Below are 24,200 nucleotides of genomic sequence, written 5' to 3'. Positions count from 1 at the left end.
ACATAGAGAAAGGGAAGGAAAAACAAAATAGGATAAAAACAGAAAGGGAGACAAAACATAAGAGACTCTTAACTATAGAGAACAGACTGAGGGTTGCTGGAGGGGAGGTGGGTGGGGGATAGTGATGGGCAGTAAGGAGGGCACTTGATGTAATGAGTACTGGGTGTTATATGCAAATGATGAATGACTAAATTCTACCCTGAAATTAATAATACATGATATGTTAACTAACTTGAACTTAGATAAAACCAAAAAAATGGAATAAAGACAAACAGTAGAAGCCAAGAAATAATAAGAAAATAACAAAATGAATAAAATGAGGAATAGCTTACAAAGTCTCAAATATAGCCAAATAAAGAAGAGAGTGCACTAAGTGATATTTAAGTATATAGAACATGACTGTAGTCAGCAATACTCCAACACCAAAATTTAAATTAGTGGCTTTGTGTATTTCCTAGCATTTTGCCTATACTCTATTCTATTTCATTATCCGAGCACTGATGAACTTGACCCATAACCTTGCAACAGTTATTGTATGTTTTTAGATTGAAGATACTGTCCGAATAAGAATGCAGTAACCAAGGGTTGCTCTGGTAATTCTTTCACATTTTTTTCTTTTTTCTTTTTGTTTTGAATATAATTTACATACACTATTACATTCATTTTGGGGGTACAACTTAATGATTTGAAAAGTTTAGACATTATACTATGTTTAACACAAGTGTAGCTACCATCTGTCCTGTTACATCACTATTACAGTATGATTGACTGTATTCCTTATGCTGTGCTTTTTATTCCTGTGACATTCATTTTATAACTGAAAGCCTTTATCTCCCTCACCCCTTCATCAATTCTGTCCAACACCTGCCCCCTTCCCCTCTACAACCATCAGTTTCTTCTCTGTACTTCCAGGTCTGCTTCTGCTTTTCCTTTCTTCATTTTTTTTTAAGATTTCACATGTGAGTGCAATCATATGGGGTTTGTACTTCTCAGTCTGCCTTATTTTACTTAGCATAACACCCTAGATTCATCCATGTTGTCCCAATGACACAATCTCACCTTTTCTATGGCTACATAATATTCCATTGCGTACACATTTTCTTTATCCATTCACCTATTGATGGACTCTTAGGTTGCATCCATATCTTGGCTGTTGTAAATAATGCTGCAATAAGCATAGGAGTGCATATATAATTTTGAATTAGTGTTTTCATTTTCTATGGGTAAATACCCAATAGTGGAATTATTGGATCATATGGTATTTCTATTTTAATTTTTTTAGGAACCTCCATACTGTTTTCCACAGTGGCTATTCCAATTTACAACCCTACCAACAGGGCACAAGTGTTCCTTTTTCTACACATCCTTACCAACACCTGTTATTTCTTGTCATTTTGATTAAGTCATTCTAACTTGTATAAGGTGATATCCCATTGTAGTTTCGATTTGCATTTTCCTGATGATTAATGATGTTGAGCATTTTTTCATGTGTTTGTTGGCCATCTCTCTATCTTTGGAAAAATGTCTGCTCAGGTCCTCTGCTCATTTTTTAATTGGATTGTTTGTTTTCTTGCTGTTAAGTTGTATAAGTTCTTTATATAATTTGGATATGAACCCCTTATCAATTATATAATTTGCAAATATCTTCTCCCATTCAGTACATTGCCTTATAGTTTTGCTGATGGTTTCCTTCACTGTGCAAAAGCTTTTTTAAAAAAAATTTGAATTCAATTAGCCAAGGTAACATCATTAGTTTTTGATATTGATTCACTCCCACCAGTTTAATTTTTTTAATTTTATTTTCTTGATTAGGAGACAGATCTAGAAAAACATTGCCATGACCAATATCAGAGAAATTACTGCCTGTGCTGTCTTCCAGGATTTAGGGTTCATATCTCACATTTAGGTTTTTAATTAATGTTGACTTTATTTTTGTGTGTAGTGTTAGAAAGTGGCCCAGTTTCATTCTTTAACATGTAGCTGTCCAGTTTTCTCAGCACCATTCATTGAAGAGACAGTCTTTTTCCCATTACATATTCTTTCCTCCTATGTCATAGATCAGTTGACCATATAATCATAGGTTTATTTATGCGCTCTCTCTTCTGTTCCATTGAATGTGTCTATTTTTGTGCCAATACCATACTGTTTTGATTACTACAGATTTGTAGTGTATCTTGAAATCCGGTATTGTGATATCTCCAGCTTTGTTCTCTCTCAGGATTGCTTTGGCTATTTAGGGTCTTCTGTGGTCCTATACAAATTTTACTATTGCCTATTCTAGTTTTGTGAAATATACTGTGGCATTTTGATAGGGTTTGCATTGAATCTTTGCAAATCAATCAACAGCTTACACCACATCAAAAAAAGGAAAGATAAAAATCATATAATCATCTCAATAGATGCAGAAAAAGCATTTGGCAAGAATCAACATCCATTCATGATAAAAAATCAACAAAGTGGTGTTAGAAGGAACATACCTCATAATAAAAACCATTTATGAAAAACCCACAGCTAACATCATACTCAATGCTGAAAAACTAAGAGCATTCCCTCTAAATTCAGGAACAAAACAGGAATGTCCACTCTCACCACTTTTATTCAACATTGTACTGGAATTCCTAGCCACAGTACTCAGACAAGAAAAAGACATAAGAGGCAACCATATTGGTTAAGAAGTTAAACTGTCACTACTTTCAGATGACATCATACTATACACAGAAAATCCTAGAGTCCATCAAAAAACTGCTAGAAGTAATAAACAAGTTCAGTAAAGTAGCAGAATACAAAATTAATAGCCAGAAATTAGTAGCATTTCTATACACTAATAATGAAGTAGCAGAAAGAGAAATTTAAAAAACACCATTTACAATTGCACCAAAAAGGAATACAATACCTAAGAATAAACTTAATCAAAGAGGTTAAAGACCATTATCTGAGTCCAAAAATAATAAAACACGGATGAAAGAAATTGAAGATGACACAAACAAGTACAGATATTTTATGCTCATGGATTGGAAGAATTAATATTGTTAAAATGTCATATTACCCAAAACAATCCACATTTTTCATTCTTAAGCAGAATTGGAATTTTATAATCCCTTCTGGTTGCTTATAACAAGAAACAATATTAGGTATCTGATGCCAATTTCCCCAACATGTAAAAAGTAATATGACAACAGCTGTATGCTCTTGAAGAAGGCTCATTAACTATAATCTGTCATTGTAAAGTACCTACCCCACTTCTACCATCCAACAATTCACCTAGGTAGCCTACCATTTTTGTCTGCAATGTTAGCTTTGCATTTAGATTGCACAGCTACGGGGAACCACATAGCACAGTCTTCAACCCCACCAACCCTCTTGCCCCAAATTAGCAAAATAAAATATGTCTCTGAAGGTCTTCATAGTTACCTTCAAGGATCATGGTATAGGAAATCAATGACATATAGGCAAAACAAATATATTATCCCATATTTGTATTCAACTATACAGATAGCCCCAACTGCAAACCTCTTCAGGTAACCTGTCCTGAAAAAAAACATTGAAAAGAAATATATTAAAGCAAACCTTCTATTGAGATTAAAAATGGAAAACTCTTTCTGAAGTAATAAATACTCTAAACCATCTCTTAAAAAACAAAAAGACTCAAGTCAGGGCATGGCAAGCTTAAGACATCGATTTGATATCCTGCAATATTATATACATATCTTTTCCAGATTGTCAAAATTAGATCTGATTTCGTTGGATCTGGTGCCCCTTACTTCCAGAGCCTATAGGTATCTGTAAAAATATATGGTGTCTGAATGTGGACTCCACTACTTAGGAATGTCACAAGGTAAAAGCCATTGTGCTGGGTGCTTCAAGCATCTAAAAATGACAAGATGGATACCCCAGGCTCCTTTCAAAACTGAGCTGCTAGGAACATGCAAGTATCCCTGTGAGTATCAGGACAGAGGGTTCGCAAAGGAGGCAGATGTAGCTCCTCTCTGTTTTGGACATGGCTATCCATGCAAATCTTTGTCCCTACTTCTTTCCTTGAAAGGATAGAAGAGTTTCAAGTATAACCCAAATCCCCATTTAGGGTTTCTAATTTAGTGGAATTTTATGATATTATCAAATGTCTATGTGAACTTAAAACATACTATATTTCAAGTATTATATTTTCACTAGAGTAAAAATCAAATACTGTCATGGAAATTCCCTGAGAAAAACTATCCATATTCTTTCTTACAGAGAAAAACAGCAATATAAATTTATAAAAATTATTGTTTTGAATTATGATACTTAGAAGCCAAGAAAATACTGAATTCAGCACTGTTCTTAATAGTATGTATTTCTGGGGCTCCTGGGTGTCTCAGCTGGTTAAGCAGCTGCTTTTGAAAAAAACAAAAAAGCAGCTGCTTTTGGCTCAGGTCATGATCTCAGGGTCCTGGGAGCATCAGGCTCCCTGCTCCGTGAGGAGTCTGTTTCTCTCTCTCCCTCTGCCCCTTCCCCCACTCGGGTGCTCTTTCTCTCTCTAATAAATAAAACCTTTAAAAATATTATATATTTCTATTTTTTTTTGTTAAGAGACTTTGACTTTCAGTCATTAAAATTCATTGTGGGTCTTCCTATTCTTATAAGCAAAAAGCCATTCATCCCTCTATGACCTCTCTACTGCTATCCCCAGTCTTTATCTATACCTGTCTTAAGGCATTTGCACTTCTTCCCTTTTATTTAAGTAATACATACATAAAAGCATGTGTTATTTCTCCCACTAGATTCATCAAGAGGCAGGGAGGAACTAGTTATGTGCCTACATATATTCCTGCAATGCTCAGGACAGTTCTTTGAATATTATTGTATACATGAAAATATAATTATAGATATATAATGCACTGAAAGATAGTTAACATGTTTCTTAAGATACAATAGGTAACAGGATGGTTCAAGGAATAGGATATTATACTTAGTGTCTGTAACTGAGCTTTACCATCAGAATCTGCTCAAAAGCAACAATTTAAATAATTCTTAAAGTCCTGTGGTTTAATATCCTTCCAAAATATGTTTGAACAATTTCCTAGTTTTGTAAATATAAGTTTATAACAAAATAGGATTTTTCTCAGATGAGCAGAAATATTGCTATAGCTTACAGTCATTGCTCTGAACATAATCAACCATTGTGACATACTAGAGATGCAGAGAGCAAATAAAATTGAAATGAAATGAGGACTGATTTCAAGATATTTCTTTAATTAACTTATCATGCCACGTCCTCCTTATAGATAAATAGAATTCCACAGAGAAATTTGTTTAATTGAGGATTTAAAGTAGTTATTTTTCAGTTAATCATGGCTTTGTTGTACCATTACTAAGCATTTTCTGCCAGCCCCATAAATGAACAAGACATCCAAATACCATTTAAAAATATATATTATGTAAATATACATATGTGTGTATATATACATAAACATATATATGTCTGTATATATAACCATTGTGATAAGACACAGTTTACAATGATAAATAGGCATTCTGCAATTCTTCATGGAAATTGTGGACTTGTGCATTTATTTGCACAAAGGCATAAAGAATGTATTAATTAGGTGAACAGTGTGCAAATCCCCTCTCACAAAAATGTTCTCGTTGCAATGGGAAAATCATATGATGCCAACTGGCTTTCTAATTTCAGTTTTATATTCTCTGTGTTCATCATCTGCACTGATTTCACGATATGCATTCTTCTTTTATGTCAATGTAATGCAAAAATATGACAACCAAAACATCACTCCCAAGGAAGGAGTGTGCTCTAGTCTAAGGAAAATATTTGTTTCATGCAAAAATACATTGAAGAGAAATGTAAAGAAACTATTCAAATTCTCGGAGGGATGCCAGGAAGATGGCAGAGTAGGACCCTAAGTTTATCCCATGCTATGTTTACAACCAGATATAACTCATATACAAGTCAATAAACCAGAAAGCAATTCAAAGACTAACAGAACAAACTCCACAACTAAATGTAGAGAAGAAGCCACATCAGAGAGATTAGGAAGGACAGAAGTGGTGGTCAGGAGCTGCCTGTAGGATAGAGGGAGCTGCTGTCCCAGAGAAGGTAAAGCACCAGGGAGCCCACACAGGAAACACAAATCCCCATAACATCTAGCCTTGAAAACCAGAGGGGCTGAGTTCTGTGAGTTTTCATAACCAGTGGGACTTGGAGGCTGGAGCTTTAAAAGTCAGTGGACTCAGCACTGAGTGAGCCATGAGGGCAAGTGTTAGCCAGGTCCCCACCATTAAAGAGACAACAGCTCAAGAAGACACAACCTAGAAGCGACAGCTTGCACAATGGGAGGGAGATCTGTTTATACAGATTTCACAGCATGTTGGGACACTTCTCTGGGAACAAAGGAACTAGCAGTCACCATTTTTATCCCCTAACCCCCAGCGTAATCACAAAGCCACCTGCAGAGGCAGTGCTGCACAGACACTTGCTTCCCAAACTGCTGGCAGAGTGTCATGCCCACAAGTTCTCCTGAGGGCTCCCCCACTCCAAACCTGCTGGATTTGGCCCTGGGCTCAGCACAATTTTTGTTAATGCTGCACACCCCACTCAGCTGCTGCACACAGATGTGGCTTTCCTCAACCATTGCACTCCATGCCCAGCCACCATGCACACAGATGCCACATGGCACAACCAGCCACCAGGTGCAGACACTGGGCCCAGCCACTGTGCACAAAAGGCTATGGGTCCCTGACCTGCTATGCATCATGCCCCCAGCTGCTGTGTGTCACAGAATCACCTAGGACTAGCAGCTCATTGAGAATTTTCCTAACACTGGCACCCCAGCCCTGAGCCCTTCTACTGTCATACCCCAACAAAGCCAGCCTGCCTGGATCTCACTAACATCACAGACAGCAAACACAACTCATAATAGGCAAAGTCAGTGCAGACATCTGGACTGAAAGGAAAAGTGGCTCAGACACAATAGCGTAACACAAGCCACACACATGGCAAACTCCCATGAAGTGGCAGGTTCTGGTGAACAGGGGGTACTGCACTGCAGGGCACTACAGGACCTCTTCTTCATAAAGCTACTATTTTCAAGAGCAGAAGACATAGTTAACTTCTTCAACACAAAGAAACACACACAGAGAAGTAGACAGAATAAGGAGACGGATGAATATTTCCCAAATGAAAGAACATAATAAAATCACGGGAGGAGATCTAGCCAAAGAGAGATAAGTAATATGCTTCATGCAGAATTTAAAGTAATCATCATAAAGATACTCACTGGAACATTGGAGGAAGAAGGCAGCAGAATAGGAGAACCTGAGGATCCTCTGGGCCCATGAACACAACTAGATAACTATCACACCAACCTAAATACCCCAGAAATCAACCTGAAGACTCACAGAACAAACTCCACAACAAAAGGGCGAGAAGAGGCCACATTGAAGAGGTTAGGAAGTGCAGACATGGTTTAGGGGAGAAATGGATCATGGGTGCTGCAAAGGGGAGGAAGCCATAGTCACTGAGAAGGGTTAGAGAGAGAGGGGAGCACACAGGGGAACACACAAAAGGAACATGTCCTCAAAGTCATTGGCTTGGAAAATGAGTAGGGATGAATTTTGTGAGTTCCTACAACCAGCAGGGCTTAAAGTCTAAAATTATAAAGGTCAGCAGGCTTAAATGAGATACCCCGGGAGGGCACTGCCCTGCTCCTAGAGAGGAAGCAGGAAAACAACTCGGAGGTAGACAGTATGGAAACAGCAATTTGAAGAACAACTGGGGCACACAGTGGGGAGATTATTCACTCTTCTTGGAGCATGTCCCTGAGAGGTAACATTTATGGAGATGCCTCTCCAGGAACAAAGCTGCTGGCTGGCACAATTTAACTCCCCCACTCCTCAGTATAAACATAGACCCAACAGCAGGAAGCAGTCCAGCACAAACACTGGCTGCCTACTTGTGTAGACCAAGCCTTACCTTCCTGAGCTCAAGCTGGACTACCCTTCTCAGTCAAGCTTGCCTCAGTCCCAGCCCAGAGGATCCCTCCCCCAGAAGACAAGCAAAAACTCTTGCCCACACCACCTCAGCCAACCAGAGAGTTCTGAAGGCCTTAGCTCTGGTGGAAGATGTGATAAGTCTCATTTAACAAGCAGACCAGAGCACACCTATTTAAAACACACCACATTCATGCAAGGGATCAGAAACTATTGACAGCAAGCAATGAGGACCTCTACAGACAACTGGCCTGAAGGATAGAGCAGCCAAAACACAACAGCACAGTTCATGCAACACACACTAGAGGCACTCCTTGAAGTGCCAACTACAGGAACTCATCTTCCTGAAATCATTACTTTCCAGAGCAGCAGACATAATTGGCTTTTCTAACACAGAGAAGAATGCAGAGACTTAAGCAAATGCAAACACAGAGAAATTTATCCCATATGAAAACAAAATGAAGTCATGGCCAGAGTTCTAGGTGAAACAGATATGTTACAAGCAAAATGGAGACTTTAAAGCAATAATCAGAAGGATACTAACTGGACTTGAGAAAAGAGTACAAGCCATGAATTAGACCCTTAACACAGACACAAAAGAGTTTAAAAATAATCAATCAGAAATGAAGAATGCAATAAATGAGATTAGAAACAAGTGTGATGAAATTAACAGGAGGCTGGAAGAAGCAGAGGAAAAAATTCATGATACAAAAGACAAAATGGGAAATAATGAAACTGAACAAAAGAGAGAAGAATTACGCAACATGAGAATACACTTAGGGAAATCAGTAACTACATCAAATGTAATAGCATTCGTATTATAGAAGTCCAAAATGAAGAAGACAGAGAAAAGGAGATAGAAAATGTATTTGAAGAAAAAATAGCTGAAAACTTCCCTAATCTGGGGAACAAAAAGTCATATAGATCCAAGAGGAACAAAGAACTCCCATCAAAATCAACAAAAGCAGGCCATCACCAAGACATACTGCAATTAAATTTACAAAATACAGTGAAGAACAACAACAACAAAAATTAAAGGAGCAAAAGAAAAGAAATCGTTAACTTACAAGGGAAAACCCATAAGGCTGCCTGGAGATATCTCAACAAAACTTGGAAAGACAGAAGGGAAAGACATGATATATTCAAAGTGCTGAAAGGGAAAAATATGCAGCCAAGAATACTCTATCCAGCAACACTATCATTCAAAAAAGTAGGTGAGATAAAAAGTTTCCCAGGCAAACAAAGCCTAAAGGAGTTCATGACCACTAAAACAGCCCTGCAAGAAATATTAAAGGAAACTCTTTGAGTGGAAATGAGAGAACAAAATTGACAAAGACAAGAAAAGATCAGAGAAAATCTCTAGAAACAATGACAAAACAAGTGATAAAATGGCACTACATACATATCTATCAATAATTACTTCAAATGCAAATGAACCAAATGCTCCCATCAAAAGACATAAGGTGTCAGAATGGATTAAAAAACCGAGACCCCTCTATATTCTGCTGACAAGAGATTAATGTCAGACCTAAAGACAACTGCAGATAGAAAGTGAGGAGATGAAGAAATTTTTATCACACAAATGGATGTCCAAAGAAAGCCAGAGTAGCAATACGTATGTTGGACAAACTAGACTTTAAAACAAAGACTGTAACAAGAGATAAAGAAGGGTACCATGTCATAACAAAGGGGACAATCAAGCAAGAAGATCTAATACTTGTAAATATTTATGTCCCCAATATGGGAGCACCCAAATATTTAAAACAATAACAAACATTAGGGAACTAATTGAGGATAACACAATTATAGTAGGAGAGTTTTACACCCCAGTTACATCAATTGACACATCATCTAAACAGAAAATCAAAAAGGAAACAACAGTTTTGAATGACACACTGGATCAGATGGACTTAACAGATACATTCAGAACACTCCATCCTAAAATAGCAGAATACACATTCTTTTCAAGTATGCATGGGACATTCTCAAGAATAGATCAAATGTGAGGTCACAAATCAGGCCTCAACAAATACAAAAAGACTGAATGCATACCATACAACTTTTCTAACCACAGTGTAATGAAACTATAAGTTAACCATAAGAAAAAAAATTAGAAAGATCACAAGTACATAGAGGTCACACAACATGTTACTCAACAATGAATGGCTCGACCTAGAAATCAAAGAAGAAATTAAAAAATACATGGACACAAATGAAAATAAAAATACAATGATCCAAAATCTTTGGGATACAGCAAAACCAGTCATATGAGGGAAGTTTAGAGCAATAGAGACCTACCTCAATAAGAAAAATCTCAAATAAACATTCTCACATTGTATCTAAAGGAACTACAGAAAGAAACACAAAACCAGTGGAAGGAAGGAAATAATAAAGTTCATAGCAGAAATAAATGATATAGAAACTAAAAAAAAAAAAACAATAGAACAGATCAATGAAACCAGGAGCTGATTCTTTGAATAAAATTAATAAACCTCTAGCTAGAATTATCAAAAAGAAAAGAGAAAGGACCCAAATAAATGAAGTCACAAATGAGAGGGTAGAGATAAAAACAAATACCACAGAAACACAATTATAAGGAATTATAATTACAAGGAAACATTATGAAAAACTACATACCAACAAATTGGACAACATGGAACAAATAGATGAATTCCTAGAAACATATAAACTACCAAAGTTGAAAGAGGAAGAAATAGAAAATTTGAACAGACTGATAACCAGAAAAGAAATTGAGTCAATAATCATAAAACTCCCAACAAACAAAAGTTAAAGGCCAGATGGCTTCAAAGGAGAAGTCTACTAGTCATTTAAAAAAGATTAATTAATATCTATTCTTCTTAAAATGATCCAAAAAATAGGAATGGAACTAAAATTTCCAAACACATTCTTTGATGTCAGCATTACCCTGATATCAAAGCCAGATAAAGACTCCTTCAAAACAGAGAACTACAGGCCAATATCCCTGATAAGCATGGATGCAAAAATTCTCAATAAAATACTAGCAAACCAAAGCCAACAGTACAATAAAAGAATCATTTACCATGATCAAATGGGTTGTATTCCTGGGCTCCAAGTGTAGTTCAATATTTGCAAATCAATGTGATACATCACATTAATAAAAGAAAGGATAAGAAAATTATGATTTTTTCAATAGATGCAGGAAAAGCCTTCGACAATGTACAACATCTGTTCATGATAAAAAGCCTCATATAAAATAGGGTCAGAGGGAACATACCTCAATATCATAAAGGCCATCTATGAAAAACCCACAGCTAATATCATCCTCAACAGAGAAAATCTGAGAGTTTTACCTCCAGGGTCAGGAACAAGACAGGGATGTCCACTCTCACCACTGTTGTTCAACATAGTACTGGAAGTCCTAGCCACAGCAATCAGACAACAAAAAGAAATAAAAGCCATCCAAATCTCTAAGGAAAAAGTAAAAGCTTCACTATTTGCAGATGCCATGTTATTCTATATAGAAAACACAAAAGCACCACAGAAAACTGCTAGAAATGATGAATTAATTCAGTAAACTTATAAGATACAAAATCAATGTACAGAAATCCGTTGCATTTCTATAAACCAATAATGAAACAGCAGAAAGAAAATTACGGAACCAATCCCATTACAATTGCACCAAAAACAATAAGATACCTAGGAATAGGAATAAACTTAACTAAAAAGGTGAAAGAACTGTACTCTGACAACTACAAAACACTAATGAGAGAAACTGAAAATTAAACAAAGAAATAGGAAAACATTCCATGCTCATAGATGGGAAGAAGCAATATTGGTAAGATGTCTATACCACCCAAAGCAATCTACACATTTAATGCAATCCCTATCAAAATACCACCAGCATTTTTCACAGAGCTAGAACAAACAATCCTAAAATTTATATGGAACTACAAAATACCCGAAATCAGCCAAAGGAGCCTTGAAAAAGAAAAGTGAAGTTGGAGGCATTGCAATCTGAACTTCCAGTTATATTAAAAAGCTGTAATGATCAAAACAGTATGGTACTGACACAAAAATAGACACATTTCAAAGGAAGAGAATAGAAAACCCAGAAATAAACCCACAATTATATAGTAAATTAATCTTTAACAAAGCAAGAAAGAATATTCAATGAGAAAAGAGAGTCCCTTCAACAAATGTTGTTGGGAAAACTGGACAGCAATATGCAAAAGAATGAAATTGGACCACGTTGTTATCTGATCCATAAAAATAAATTCAAAATGGTTGAAAGACCTAAATGTGAGACTTAAAACCAAAAAAATCCAAGAGAAGGACACTGGCTGTAACGGCTTCTATATAAACCATAGTAACCTCTTTCTAGATATGTCTTTGGAGGCAAGGGAAACAAAAGCAAAAATAAACTTTGGGATTTCATCAAAATAAGAAGATTCTGCACAGTGAGGGGGAAAAAATCAACCAAATGCTAAGGCAACCTATGAATGGGAGAAGATATTTGCAAATGACATATCTGATAAAAGGTTATTATCCAAAATATAAAAAGAACTTATAGAACTCAGCACCCTAAAAATGAATAATTCAATTAAAAATGTGCAGAAAACATGAATAAACATTTTTCCCAAGAAGACGTACACTTGGCCAACTGACACACGAAAGATGCTCAACTTCACTCATCATCAAGGAAATAGAAGTCAAAACTATAATGAGACATCACCTCACACCTGTCAGAATGGCTAAAATCAAAACAAGAAATAAGAGGTGCCAGCAAGGATGGGGAGAAAGGGAAACCCTCTTGCACTGCTAGTGGGAATGCAAACTGTTGCAGTCACTCTGGAAAACAGTATGCAACTTCCTCAAAAAGTGAAAAAATACAACTACCCTGTGGCCCAGCAATTGCACTACCAGGTATCTACACAAAGGTTAAAAAACACTGATTCAGAGGGACACATGCACCCTAATGTTTATAGCATCATTATCAGCAATAGCCAAATTATAGAAAGAGACCAAATGTGCACCCATGATGAATGGATAAAGGGGAAATGGCATATATATATAATGGAATATTACTCCAGCCATAAAAAAGAATGAAATCTTGCCATTTGCAATGACATGGATAGAAGTAGAGTATTATGCTAAGTGATAAAAGTCAATCAGAGAAAGACAAATACCATATCAAAATACCATACGATTTCACTCATATGTGGAATTTAAGGAACAAAACAAGTAAGCAAAAAGGAAAAATAAAGAAAGAGGGGCAATCCAAGAAACAGACTCAAGCACAGAGAGCAAAGTGATGGTTACCGAAGGGGAGGTGGGAAGAGAGATAGGTTAAATAGGTGATGCGGATTAAGGGGTGCACTTGTTGTGATGAGCACTGGCTGTTTTATGGAAGGTTTAATCACTAAAACTAATATTTCACTGTATGTTAACTAACTGGAATTTAAATTGTAACATAAGAAAACATGGAAAAAATAAAGATACTCACTGGACTTCAGTAAAGGGTGGAGGACATCAGTGAGACCCTTGACAAAGAGATAAAAAATAACATATCAGAGATGAAGAACTCAATAAATGAAATAAAAAATATAATAGATGGAATAAATATGTGACAGGAAGCAGAGGAACATATCAATGATATGGAAGATAGAGTAATTGAAAATAATGAAGCTGAGCATGTGAAAGACAAATTCTGCATAATGAGAATAAATTTTGAGAATTGGTTCCTCCATCAAGCATAGCAAAAATCGCATTGTAGGGATTCCAGAAGGAGGACAGAGAAAGGTGGGCAGAAAATGTATTTGAAGAAACAATACCTGAAAATTTCCCAAATCTGGGGAGGGAAACAGATCTAGATTCAGGAGGCATGGAAATCATTTTAAAGATTGTAAGAGAGAAGAAGACAGTTACATGCAAAAGAAACTCCATAATGATTTCAGAAATTTCAGCAGAAGATTTGCAGGCCAGAAGTGAGTGGAATGATGTGTTTGAAGTGCTGAAAAGAAAAATCTGCAGCCAAGAATACTCTATACAACAAGGGTATCATTCAGAATAGAAGGAGAGATAAAGTGTTTCCTAGATACTTAAAAGAATTCATGACCATTAAAGCAGCCCTGCAAGAAATGTTAAGTGGGACTCTGTGAGTGGAAAACAAAAAACAATAAGCAAGAGTAAGAAAAATTGTAAGTACAAAGTAAAAGGATGTAAAAGATGATACCAAATATCTGAACCATGGAGGGGAAAAGAGAAAAGATTGAATTCAAAAATAAGTAACCATACAGTTAATATAGACTGCTATATGCAGAAGATGTTACATGTAAGGCGAAAGGTAACCACAAATTAAAAAAACAGTAATACTTCTTTTGCAGCTAGTGCCAAGTGATGGGACTCTCTCAGGACAACTGGCACAAGCATCACAATACTGGGGGCAAGAGAAAGCCCTACCACAAAAAGCAGAAGTATGAGCAGGGATGCCCCACTATCAACACTAAGATGGGCCCCTGCCATATTCATACAGTCCACATTTGGGGAGTCAACAAGAAGAACCATGCTTTGAAGCTGGATGTGGGGAACTTTTTCTGGGGCTCTGACTGTTGTACTTGTCAAACAGGAATTATTGATGTTGTCTACAATGCATTCAACAAGGAACTAGTCCACACAAAGACCCTGGTGAAGAACTGTATCATGCTCATTGACAATGCACCATAACCACAGTAGTATGAGTCCTGTTATGCACCACCCCTGGGCTACAAGAAGGGGGATAAGCTGAAGCCCAAGGAGGAAGAGATTAAAAAAAAAAAACCTCAAACAATTCAAAAGAAATATGATGAAAGGAAAAAAATGCCAAAATCAGCAATTTTCCAGAGGAGCAGTGCCAGCAGGGCAAGCTTCTTGCATGCGTCACTTCAAAAACAGGCCAGTGTGGCCAAGCTGATGGCTATGTGCTAGACGGCAAGGAGGTAGACTTCCATCTGAGGAAAGGAAAAGCTCAGAAAGGCGAATAAATCTTCCTACTTCCTATCTTTGATCATGTAATAAAGGTGTTTATTGTTCTAAACAAAAGCAGTAATAGGTACAAAAAAAATAGAGTAAGAAACCAAAATATATCACTAAAAAACCCCAGCAAACCATGAAAGAGAAAAGAAAGGAATACAGAAAAACTATAAAAACAACAACAAGTCAAATAACAAAGTGGCAATAAATACACATCCATCAAGAATTATTTTGGGAGTACGTGGGTGGCTCAGTCAGTTAAGCTATCAACTCATGATTTCAGGTCAGGTCATGATCTCAGGGTTGTGAGATCGAGCCCCATGTTGGGCTCTGTGCTCAGTATGGAGTCTGCTTATCCCTCTCCATCTGCTCCTTCCCCTGTTGTCTCTCTCTCTCTCAAATAAGTAAAAAATAAAATCTTTAAAAAATTACTTTGAATGTAAATGGACTAAAAGCTTCAATCAAAAGAAATATGGTGACAGATTGGATAAAAAAATAAGACTCATCTATATTCCGCCTGCAAGAGACTCATTTTAGACCTAAAGATACCTGCAGATTGAAAGTGAGGGGATGGAGAAATATTTATCATGCAAATGGATGTCAAAAGAAAGCCACAGTAGCAATACTTATATCACACATAATAGTCTTTAAAACAAAGTCTGTAACAAGAGACAAAGACACTATATATTAATAGAGGAGACAATCCAACAAGAAGATATGACAATTTTAAATATTTATGCATCCAAAATGTGAGTGCTCAAATACATAAAACACTTAATAACAAGCATAAAGGAATGAATCAATACTAATACAACAATATTAGGGGCTTTAACACCCCACTTGCATTGCTGAGCAGAACATCTAAACAGAAAATAAACAAGAAACAGTGGCTTTGAATGACACATTGGACCAGATGGATTTAACAGATATATGCAGGTCATTCCATCCTAAACAGCAGAATACACATTCTTCACAAGTGCACATGGAACATTTTACAGAATATATCACATACTAGGTGACAAATTGGGCCTCAACAAGTACAAAAAGACTAAGATCATACTATGCATATTTTTGACCAAAACACTATGAAACGTGAAGTCAACCACAAGAAAAAGTTGGGGAATACCACAAATACACTAAACAACGAATGGATCAAACATGAAATCAGAGAAGAAATTTTAAAAATACATGGGAACAAACGAAAATGAAAACACAACATTCCAATACCTTTGGGATGCAGCAAACATGGTCCTAAGAAGGAAGTATATAGCAGCACAGGCCTCTCTTAAGAAGCAAGAAAAATCTCAAATAAAACAACCTGACCTTACACCTAAAAAGAACTAGGAAAGGAAAAACAAATGAAGCCTAAAGCCAGTAGGAGGAAGGAAATAATAAAGATTAGAACAGAAATAAATGACATCGAGAGCAGAAAACAAACAACAACAACAACAACAAAGACAGAACAAATCAATGAAACCAGGAGCTGGTTCTTTGACAGGATCTACAAAATAGATAAACCTCTAACCAAAGTCATCAAAAAAAAAAAAAAAAGAGAGAGAGAGAGCGAGAGAAAGGAACCAAATAAAATCACAAATGAGAGAGGAGAAATGACAACACCACCGAAATACAAACAAGTATAAGAGAATATTATGAAAAACTGTATGCCAACAAATTGGACAAACAAGAAGAAATGGATAAATTCCAGGGAACATATAAATTACCAAAACTGAAACAGGAAAAAATAGAAAATCTGAACAGACCAATAACCAGCAAAGAAATTGAGTCAATAATCAAAAAACTCCCCACAAACAAAATTCCAGGACCAGATGGTTTCACAGGTGAATTATACCAAATATTTAAAGAAGAGTTAATACCTATACTTCCCAAACTATTCCAAAGAAATAGAAAAGGAAAGAAAACTTCCAAATTCATTCTATGAGGCAAGTATCACCCTGATTCTAAAACCAAAGACACCACAAAAAAAGGAGTTCAATTTAAAAATGAGCAGAAGACATGAACAGACATTTCTCCAAAGAAGACACCTAAACAAGCACATAAAAGGATGCTTAATATCTCTCATAATCAGAAAAATGAAAATCAAAACTACAATGACATATCACCTCACACCTGTCAGAATGGCTAACATCAACAACACAAGAAACCACAACTGTTGGTGAGGATGTAAAGAAAAAGGAACACTTGCGCACTATTGGTTAGAATGCAAACTGGTGTATTCACTGTGGAAAACTGTATAGAGGTTCCTCAAAAAGTTAAAAATAGAACTACCTATGATCTAGTAATCACACTACTGTGTATTTACCCCAAAAAATATAAAAACTTTAATTCACAGATATACATGCACCCCTATGTTTATAGAGGCATTATTTACAGTAGTGAAATTATGGAAGTAGTCTACGTGTCCATCGACTGATGAATGGATAAAGAAGATGTGGTATATATACATATTTTTTAAAGATTTATTTATTTTAGATAGAATGAGTTTGGGGGGAGAAGCAGAGGAAGATGGAGAGAGAGAATCTCATGCAGACTCCCCATTGAGCATGGAGCCCAACATGGGGCTCGATCTCATGAAACTGAGATTATGACCTGAGCAGAAATTAAGAGTTGGGTGCTTAACCAACCCAACCACCCAGGCACCCCTACACAATTTAATATAATTCAGCCATAAATAAAAGAATCAAATCTTGCCATTTGCAGACATGGATGGAGCTAGACAGTAGTATAATGTTAAGTGAAATAAGTCAGTCAGAGAAAGACAAATATCCTATGCTTTCACTTATATGTAGAATTTAAGAAACAAACAAAAAAATGAACAGAGGGGAAAAAGAGTCAAACCAGGAAACAGACTCTTAAGTGTAGAGAAGAAGCTAATGGTTAACAGAGGGGAGGTGGGTGGGGGGATGGGTAAAATAGGTGATGGGGATTAAGGAGTGTACTTGTCATGATGAGCACTGGTTGAGTATGAAATTCTTGAAACATTGTATTGTATACCTGAAACTAAAATAACACTGTATTTTAACTATAGTGGAATTTAAAAGAAAAAAAAGAAACTATTCCATTTAGAGTGAGCTACTGGTGTACTTTCCTTATATATTTGTAGTTTAATCTGTTATTTCTTTCTTCTCTTTTATTCTCTATCTTATATTTGTTTTTATAACAGTATTTTATTCAATTAAATGGAAAACCGACAATGCTTTTTCTCTATGTGAATAAACAGGAACTCTTCGGTGGCAATTCCAAGTTGATAGCCTCCTGTAATTTCTACAGAAAGTTTTTGGTCAAGGTTCTGCCCATACTTTACAAACTTATTGCCATTTTTCTAAGAAATTTTGACTCTGTGTTATTTTTCCATAGACGATAGAGGAAATGTATCCAGTGAATAAGAGACCAAGGTTTTGAAAGGGTGAATGTCAAAAGTAAATTAGACCTCTGATGACATGAACTCCAAGGAAAATCAAATGGAATATTTCTTCTATGAATTTGTAATTGCATACCAAAAAGCAAAGAATAAGATAAACATTTTTCTGTTTGTTTTTCACTTTAACGGAAACTCCATTCTTATATGCTTTTAGATGGTCACATTTTGCTGACATTTACAAACATTTCATGTTGATCTTACATGGGTCACATCAATCACCTATACAGTTTCAATGACACTTTGTTAAATAAACTGTCATGAAAGATTTATAGAGAATTTGATAAAAGTAAAGAAGATATAGTTTAGCTTTTAAAGATGCATTGCCCATTTTCTGAGGTGTAATATCACGTCTAAAACACCATTAAGCTTTTTCTAACAGTAAAAAAAAACACCTTTCTCTCACAATTTTATTTGCATAACCTTCTTCTTCCAAATACCGGAGGTGGGAGTAGGAAGGAGAACCTTACCCTCAATTTAATACTCCTTAGATGTAATGGTTGTGCATTGATCCCATGTTAAGAAACACTGTATGTAAGTTAACAGTATTTGGAATTTATTCACTAAAGAACAATTAAATAAATGAGTCTTTAATCCATTCATGCAAACAAGGGCTTCCCTCAAATGCTTGAGTCATTGTATTCTGAATTGGGACATATATGGATGACAAAGATGGCACAATTCATTCCTCACACATTATTAAAGTATCCTAGTGGAGGAGGGTTACTAAAAAGCTATGCCGGAATTTATAGATTTTTTTTAACAAGTATAATGACAATTCAAGAACATTTCATTCAATCTTAAGCTACCAGCTGCATTAAACATTTGTGTAGTTTTTTTGTTTGTTTACTTTTTTCATGAAATTAAAATTCAGTGTTCATTTGAATTAGATTTGTAAGGAGTCACTAAAACTCTAATTTTTGCAAGAAGAGAAATAATAATGTTACACTGCAATTATGTTTGCAATTTTATATCTCATTGTGATGGGAGAATAGGTAATAAAATTTTTGTTAACATCATGGATCTCTCTTTTTTTTCATTTTACATGTGAATTTGTTGAAGTGTTAATTTGGAATATTAATTCCCTATTGAAGCACTGTTGTAGTACCCCTTGTAAGTTTCCTTGCTTAATGCTCTACTTACTGACAGATCTGGGTTATTTCCCCTGTTTTCAGTTCCCAGGAAAAATTTAAAACTTTTTAGATCACTGAGTTTTGTTGTCTGTAAAAGAAGGGTACATTCTGGTAAAGAATAATTAGTAATTTTAAAATTTTAGACCCTTATGTTTAAAAGAGAAACTTATATATGATAAAACCCCCAAACATAAGTGCTTAGTACAGTATTTTGCATGTGTTAAGTGCATACTATTTATTCAGCATTAAGCTATGTATTGGTTATGTTTCTAAAGGTGAGATTTGACCTGTAGTATAATCAAATATGTGCTTTAAAAAATAAGCTTTACTATAACAGAATTCAACTTTACAAATGGTTAGAGTACACAAACCATTCTTCATGAAAGAAAGCCCAGAGCAAACTTACATTTTAAACATAACATTCATAATTCATTGACACATAAGAGTTTGAAATTTAGTAATTTTAGAGCAATAAAATAATATTCCCATGTAGAGTTAACATGTAGAGTCCTTTCCTATTTCAAAAGCTAAATTTCACCTTTGATAATATTTATTTAATCCTATTACACTTATTAATTTCCAAAATATCTTTTTTGAGTTTCTTTCTTTAAGGAGCATCAGTGATCCCTATCCTGTTTTATTCCAATGATAGCAGGCTGAGGTTTTCAGCTATTTATTCTTTTATTTTTAAGTAACAAATTCTTCATTTGTTATGAAATCAAAAAAGAAGTTTCTGAGTTATCAAAATTAAAGGGGGAGCAAACTTGATTTTCAGATTAAGGCTTAACTAGCAATTCAATTGTAGAAACACATTTTAAGAATCACTGGACAATATTATACTAATTAAACAGTAAATAATGAGGAAATCAATAATATAATACAAATACAGCTTCTTATTATAAGCCTATTAAAAAAATTCAAGATCCTGTTAATGGTATTTTCATTTTATCAAAGAGAATTTGAATAAAGAAATTTAACTTTAGGAATAGCAATGCTAAGCACCCTACTTAATAGCACCTGGTCTGCACACTTACTATCACATCAGAGTTGTTTTCATTACAAAACTATTGCCATTCTAATCATTAGATTTGGTAAACTGAAACTTAGGGACCTCTCATTCACTAAGTGAAACTAAGCATTATCTCAGAAAGCTGAGATGACAAAGAATGAACCAGGACATTTATATTATCTTTAATATTTACAAGTTAAGTTTGCTAAGTTAAAGGTCAGAAAAATATATTTGCATTCTACATTACTTTGTCACACAAACTTAGAGGTTAGTAAAATACATCTGAATCCTCATGAATCCAAATGAACAAACATATAAAGCCTACAGCATGGTGCCAGGTACATAGTGGGTGCTCAAAGATTTTTTTTTAATAACTGAAAGAACTTTCTCAGAAAGCATTTTAAAGTAACAGTAAAAGTTCTTGCAAAACTATAATTAACTCTTTAAATTTTAAGTGGCATCTAGATGCCTTCTAATAGTCTTTAATAGTTCAGTACAGCTTCTATAAATATTTCTTCTGATCTACAACATAAGCTTCATAGGAAAACCAGTTTTACATGGGTAAACTTGTTATAAAAGAATTGAAGAACAAAATAGCATATTATTTTCATGTTTGAGGTGAAAAAATATTTTTGGAATGCTTTCATGATTTGAAACCAATTACTTATGATTAAAAACATCCCTCTTAAGGAAGGCACTTGTTGTGATGAGCACTGGGTGTTGTATGTAAGTGGTAACTCACTAAATTCTACACCTGAAATTAATAATACACTGTATGTTAACTAACTGGAATTTAAATAAAAACAAAAAATAAAAACATACCACTTATTGCTTTTATTTTAAAATATTTTCTATTATTAAAATGTCAATACTACCCAAAGCAATGTACAGATTTAATGCAATCTCTATCAAAATACCAACAGCATTTTTCACAGAACTAGAACAAATAATCCTAAAATTTGTATGGAACCACAAAAGACCCCAAAGAGCCAAAGCAATCTTGAATAAGAAAAATAAAGCTGAAGGTATCACAATCCCACATTTCAAGATATACTAAAAAGCTGTACTAATCAAAAATGTATTGTACTAACACAAAAATAGACACACAGATCAATGGAACAGACTAGAGAACCCAGAAATAAACCTGTGATTATATGGTTAATTAATCTTAGACAAAGGAGACAAGGATATGCAATGGGAAAACGCCTCTTCAACAAATGATGTTGGGAGAACCGGATGGCTACATGCAAAAGAATGAAACTGGACCACTTTCTTTCACCATATACAAAAATAAACTCAAAATAGATTAAGGACTTAAATGGGAGACTTGAAACTATAAAAATCCTAGAAGACAGCTCAGGTAGTAATTTCTCTGACATCAGCTGTAGAAACATCTTTGTAGATATGTTTCCTCAGGCAAGGAAACAAAAGCAAAAATAAACTATTAGGACTACATCAAAATAAAAACATTACACACAGCAAAGGAAACAATAAAAAAACTAAAGACAACCTACTAAATGGGAGAAAATATGTGCAAATTGCATATCTGATAAAGGGTTAGTATCCGAAATATATAAAGAACTTATATAATTCAACACCAAAACAAACAAACAAACAAACAAATAACCCAATTTAAAAAATGGGCAGAAAACATGAATTGATATTTTTCAAAAGAAGACATCCAGATGGCCAACAGATGCATAAAAAGATGATCAATATCATGCATCATCAGGGAAATGCAAATCAAAACCACAATGAGGTATCACTCCCTACCTGTGAGAATAGCTAAAATCAAAAACACAAGAAACGAGTGTTGACAAAGATGTGGAGAAAAAGGAACCCTCTTGCAATGTTGGTGGGAGTGCAAACTGGTACAGCTACTGTGGAAAACAGTTTAGAGGTTCATCAAAAACTTAAAAATAGAATTACCATATGATCCAGTAATTCCACTACTGGGCATTTACCCAAAGAATATGAGAACACTAATTTGAAAAGAATAGGTGATAACCCTTATGTCTATTGCAGTATTATTTATTTACAATAGACAACTTATGGAAGCATCTTAAGGGTCCATTGATAGATGAATGGATAAAGAAGATGTATTATATAGAGACAATGGAATATTACTCAGCCATAAAAAGAATGAAATCTTGCCATTTGTGACAACATGAATGGATGTAGAGGGTAAAATGCTAATTGAAACAAGCCACTCAGAGAAAGAAAAATACCATATAATTTCAATCATATGTGGGATTTAGGAAATAAACAAACAAGAAAAAAAGAGACAAACCAAAAACCAGACTCTTAACTATAGAGAACAAATTGATGGTTACCAGAGGAGATGGGCGAAATAAGTGAAGGGGATTAAGGGTACACTTATCTTGATGAGCACTGAGTAATGCATAGAATTGTTCAATTACTACAGTAATTAATTGTAATTGATTATTGTATACCTGAAACTGATATAACATTGTATATTAACTATACTAGAATTAAAATTGTATATATAACACAAATATATAAAATATATATGAAACATATAAATGCATATTTAAACCATTAATAATAATAAATAATTCCTACCATGAATGTCAAATTGAAGAATTCTTTTTGACTTGGAGCTTTTCCCAATGTTAAGCTTTTTTAATGAAAACTTAATTATGTAAAATATAATGCAAAAAGAGCATAAACTATAAAAGATCTTTCAAAGTAAGAGGAGGAGATTGGATGCTTCAGTTATAAGCTTAGACTCTGAGATGGTAAAAAGAGCAATGTGTAAGAAAGAAGATTTAAAAAGCAAAATTTGTCTTTCATGTAATTTGCCAATCAAATTTCCCAGAACAATTGACTAAATATAGTTACTAAATGAAGAGAGGTGTTTTATTCAAACCCAATCACTGTGTTATTTCACATTTCATAGATGTATTGGTAAGTATTGCCAGGGACAATCTACTTCTGGATCTGCCATGCCCCAAACAAATACCAATGGATACAAAAGTTTTATCCTTCTCTCACCAGACTAGGCCTTAAAATGTTAGCTTCAGAACCTTTGCACCTTCTGCTCTCTCTGCCCAAAAATTCCTGCCCAATATGTAGGTTGCATGCTCACTCATTCTATTCAGGCTCAAATGCCACCTTATCAGAAAAGCCTTTCCCAACAATTGTAATTGAAAGAACATCCCAAAGTCATTTTCATTTTGTTTTCTCTGCTTTATTTTTCCTCATAACACTTACTTCATATGACTTGCAATTTATTTGTTTACTTGTTGATCATCTTTCTGCCTCAACTATAACAGAGGTATCATTTTGTTTTGTTCATTATTGCATTTCTGTGCCTAGAACAAAACCTAACAAATGTGATCGATAAATATTTTTAATTAATAAATAAATGAACTTGCTGCTCTCAACCAGTCATAAACACAGTTAATACCTATAAAATGCCATGCCTCATGATCCTTTCTCTCTGACTGATATAAAAGGTCATGTAGTACTCTGGCCCCTACCATTGTTGTTACTCACAGAACTGCTATCTGTCTTCATGAATGAGAATTTCTTGAGAACCACAGGCTATTAAGATGACTCATTCATCCCATTATCCCCCCCTTTTGCCATCAGCTTAAGGCTGCATTCTAACTAAATCATTGAGACA

General features: G+C 35.0%; 1 protein-coding gene and 1 pseudogene across 1 annotated transcript in view; one reads left to right on the top strand and one right to left on the bottom strand.

Moving 5' to 3' along the window:
- The window catches only part of DACH2 (dachshund family transcription factor 2), an 807,630-nt gene that overhangs the window by 485,235 nt on the left and 298,195 nt on the right, over positions 1–24,200 (bottom strand). The gene's annotated exons all lie outside the window — the stretch shown is intronic.
- On the top strand, positions 14,362–14,984 carry LOC113242170 (40S ribosomal protein S8-like; annotated as a pseudogene).

The sequence above is a fragment of the Ursus arctos genome, chromosome X, assembly GCF_023065955.2.
Source record: "Ursus arctos isolate Adak ecotype North America chromosome X, UrsArc2.0, whole genome shotgun sequence".
Taxonomy (NCBI): domain Eukaryota; kingdom Metazoa; phylum Chordata; class Mammalia; order Carnivora; family Ursidae; genus Ursus; species Ursus arctos.
Note: the sequence above shows the minus strand (reverse complement) of the source record. Positions and strands in the feature narration are given on the sequence as shown.